The following is a 5,111-nucleotide window of genomic DNA, read 5'->3' as shown; positions in this document are numbered from 1 at the left end:
GCCCTTCATGAACTCCCGGCCGGATACCCTGTTTGGACTCCTTAATGAATTCCCTCTGGACAAGCTCAACTTGTTGTAATGCCTACCTGTCACATACCTTTGTGAGTACCACACATCCTGTGTCTGAATAAATTGCTTTATACTGCACTTAGAGTGGTGCTTTTTGTGCTTTTTCTCCTATCACACAGAGTTCCACTTCTAATACTCCACTTAAGCTGCCTTTAAGTGCTCATCCACAGACTGTGTGGACTGTATTTTTCATAACATCATATGTTGTTCCTTTTTTCTCCATATTAAGGTGTGCTATTAATCAGGCAGATCTCTCCCTATTTGATGCTAAGCGCCAACTTTTTCCCATTTGTATACAATAGCTATGAATGAACACATAGGCTAACATGGAGGGGAAGAGGTAACGGGTAGAGAAAAAAAAAAAAGCTCAAAAGAGCTAAAACACCTGGAGAAGCAGCTGCTTTGATCTGTGCATGAGGCCTTACTGAAGCTGACATGCCAACCTAACACACATCCTTGCCATCCTGGAATGCTCTGTCTGAAATGTGTTTCTCTTACACATGTGTAAGTTGAACTGGAAACAAACACATGTGTTTTGGTTTTTTTTTTTTTGGCTTTTGAAATTTTATAAATAATGTCTTGTGTTGCGAGTTGACTGAGTGAGGTACTGTACTGTTCTTGCTTCTCCTCATGCCTAAACATTGTGAACTTGTAATGTACATGTCATTGATGACATTGACATTATTTTTTATAACATGTTCTGTGCAATTTGCGCTTTAACAGCTTTGTGACCAGCAAATAAACATGTTTTCCTTCATAATGTCTTTTGACTGCGTTTCAATTCCTCATATTAATGGCGAAAATGTGTAATTTTTCATTATTTAAAAAAAAAAAAAAAAAAAAAATAGTCACATGACCAAAATCAGGTATCGGCGAGTACATGATGTCAAGTATCGGGACTCGTACTCGGTGTCAAAAAAGTGGCATCGGTGCATTCCTACCCGCAACCTTTGATCACCTCAATACCAAACAGCCAGTACCTTCGAGCAAGAAGAAATTGCTTGAATGACAAACTGTATAAAGAGGAGGCAGATAGTTTAGGCCTGCGTCTCCGTGAACGTGGATATAGCAATTTCTGTCTGAAAAGAGCATTCCAACATGCTTCTGGTATTGTCAGACAATCTGCTATTTTGCCACCAAATCTAATAACACAACCAAGATCATCACACAATATTCCACAAAACATGAACAACTTAAATGTATCCTGAATATCCCTTGTTAAAAAAAAAAAAATGTATCCTGAATAGACATTGGCATTTACTTACCACGGACCCATCTGTGGGTCAGTTTGTTTCTTCCAAACCGTCTGTCACCTACAGAAGGACATCTTCCCTAGCAGACAGACTTGTACACAGCAAATTCAAAGAAAACGCACGGGGGGACCCCTATAAACTTCTAGGCACATTTAAATGTGGAGGCTGTTCTCATTGCCAATTCATAAAGACAATATCACCCATCCAACTACCTAATGGGTGACTACTGCGTAGACATGTGCAGGATGAAAAAATTCCTTTAGTTTTGTTTCGATTCGTTATTTAACTAAAGTCGTTTAGTTAAATTAGTTGCATTCGTTACATTCGTTTTCGGAATTCGTTTCGTTTTCGAAAAAATTCGACCGCATTTGAAAAAATTTGACCGTATTCGAAAAAACGATCAAATTCGAAAAAATTCTACCACATTCGAAAAAAACTGTCAAATTCGAAAAAATGCTACCACATTTGAAAAAAAACTATAAAATTCGAAAAAAATTCTACCGCATTCGAAAACAACATTAACTGAATTTGAAAAAGTAAACTATATATAACTATTTTGCGAAATTTGAAATTCGTATAGAATGAAATCAAATTCCAATAGAAAACATTAGGATAGAATAGAAAATATAAAAGAATAGCATAGAAAAACAATAGAACAGAATAGAAAAAAATATAATATATTGTATTCTAATCTTTTCTATTTGAATTCGAATTCATTCTGTACCAAATTCCAATTTCGGAACATGGTTATATATATATTTTTTTCTATTCTGTTCCATTGTTTTTCTATGCTATTCTTTTCTATTCTATTCTATACTTTTCTATTCGAATTTGAATTAATTCTATGTGAAATTCGAATTTCGGAAGATGGATTCTAAAATTAGAATTTCGTATAGAATGAATTCGAATTTGAATAGAAAAGATTAAAATAGAAATAGAATAGACTAGAAAAGCAACAGAACAGAAGAGAATAAAATATAATATATATATTATATTGTTTCATTGTTTTTCTATGCTATTCTTTTTTATTCTATTCTAAACTTTTCTATTCGAATTCATTCTTTGGAAATTTGAATCTTGGAAGATGGCTTCTGAAATTCGAATTTCGTATAGAATGAATTCGAATAGAAAATAATAGACTAGAAAAACAATAGAACAGAACAGAATAAAATATAATTATATATATATATATATATATATATATATATATATATATATATATATATATATATTTATTATCTTATTCTATTGTTTTTCTAGTCTATTCTTTCTACTCTATTCTAATTCATTTTATACGAAATTCGAATTTCAGAAGATGGATATAGAGATATATATATATATATATATATATATATATATATATATATATATATATGGATATAGATAGATAGAGATGGATATATATAATATATATATATATATATATATATATATATATATATCTTCCGAATTTGGTACAGAATGAATAGAATGGAATATTTTATATTTTTTTCTATTCTGTTCTATTGTTTTTCTATGCTATTCTTTTATATTATTTTGTGTTCGATTCTAATCTTTTCAATTTGAATTCATTCTGTACCAAATTCCAATTTCAGAAGATGGTTATATATATATATATATTCTATTCTATTTCTATTCTGTTCTAGTCTTTTCTATTAGAATTCGATTTCATTCTATTTCATTCTGTTTCTGTATAACCTTTTTCAGAAATTCACATTTCGTATAGAGTGAATTCGCATTCAAATAGAAAAGATTAGAATAAAATAGAAAAGAATAGAACAATAGACCAGCATAGAAGGAAAAAAAAAACATACACATACACATACACATACACCTTTTTTTATAAGAAATTCAAATTTCGGAAGATGGAGATATATAGATATATATCTATATATCTCCATCTTCCGAAATTTGAATTTCTTATAAAATTAATTCGAATTTCAATAGAAAAGATTAGAATAGAGTAGAAGAGAAAAGACTAGAAAAACAATAGGATAGAATAAAATATATATGTTATATTTGATTCTGTTCTATTGCTTGTCTAGTCTATTATTTTCTATTCTAATCTTTTCTATTCATATTCAAATTCATTCTATATGAAATTCCACTTTCAGAAGCCATCTTCCGAAATTCGAATTTCGTATAGAATGAATTCAAATAGAAAAGTTTAGAATAGAATAGAAAAGAATAGCATAGAAAAACAATGAAACAGAAAAAAAAATTATATATGTCTATCATCTTCTAAAATTCGAATTTCATATAGACCGAAATCAAATTTGAATATAAATGATTAGAATAGAAAATAGAAGAGAATAGACTAGAAAAACAATAGAAGAAAATATAATATATATATATATATATATATATATATATATATTATATTTTCTTCTATTCTGTTCTATTGTTTTTCTAGTCTATTCTTTTCTATTATTTTCTGTTCTAATCTTTTCTATTCAAATTCGAATTCATTCTATACGAAATTCAAACTTCAGAAGCCATGTTCCGAAATTCGAATTTCGTATAGAATGAATTCGAATTGAAAAGACTATTATAGAATATAAAATAGAAGAGAATAATAAAAAAAAAAAAAAAAAAAAAAAAATTATATATATATATATATATATATATATATATATATATATATATATATATATATCTGGTTTTTTTTAGAAAAACGTTTTCTATTTTTTTTTAATTCGATTCGAATATGTTTTCGAATTCGATTTGAATATGTTTTCGGATTCGTTTAAATTCTTTGCTTTCGAATTTCCGAATAATGAAAAATTCGTCTGAATTTCGATTCGGAACGGAACGAAATGCACATGCCTACTATTGCGTTCAAAACATTTTGTAAACTTCAAGACTTCCTATGTTTATTTACTACTATGCAGTTGTGGATGCTTTTATGTGGGCAAAACCCAGCAGCAGTTTGGGCAGCGCATTTACCGCCATGTTCTCAGCATGCGCAAACACGATCCTGAACCACCCCTGGGTTGACATGTATCTATGGTACATGCGGGCTCTTTGTGATTTTTTAGAGTTATTAGATTCCTTGACTGACTTTGTTCTCTCTCTGATTTAGATTTTTCCCTAATACAGACATCTACTACTGTATGTAATCTGCATCTACGTGTATAATACAATAGCATGTAGAGTGCATGTTTTTGTGACAAACGCATGTGGTTTTTAGAGAGGTCTGGCGTTTTCATCATCTTGATATAAGGGAGTACTCCTGTTATTCGGAAACGCATAAGACGCTCTCCAGAATAGACACTATCCTGACTGAGGGGGACGGTATGGAATTGGTCAAGGGAGTTTCCTATTTGCCCAGAGCTCTATCTGATCATTCCCCTATGCTACTGGAACTTAATCTGGGGCCGAAGCCCAGTCTATGCATATGGCGAATGGAGGCCATTAGGCTCCAGGAGGAATATATAAAGATTAAATGTACAGAGGCTAGCAAACATTTCTGGGCTGACAATGGTGGTTCTGCATCCACACTTCTCCAATGGGAGGCCTTTAAGACCACGCTGCGAAGGGGTGTTTATAGCAGAAGTACAGGGGTTCAAGAAACAGTTAGCTTCAGCACTCCAACTTAAAGAGACCGAGGTGACGCTAGCGGAGGCAGAATATGTTAGAGACCCCACCAGGGAGAGATTATTGGCTGTACTGACCAGAACCAGGGAGTGCAAGACCGTTCTCACGGATCGTACCACAAAATTTAATCTTGCACAACGTAGACGCATATTTGAATTTGGTGACAAGAATGGCAGGCTCCTGGCATACTTG

This window comes from Aquarana catesbeiana, linkage group LG11 (genome assembly GCF_042186555.1).
Source record: "Aquarana catesbeiana isolate 2022-GZ linkage group LG11, ASM4218655v1, whole genome shotgun sequence".
Classification (NCBI taxonomy): domain Eukaryota; kingdom Metazoa; phylum Chordata; class Amphibia; order Anura; family Ranidae; genus Aquarana; species Aquarana catesbeiana.
Note: the sequence above shows the minus strand (reverse complement) of the source record.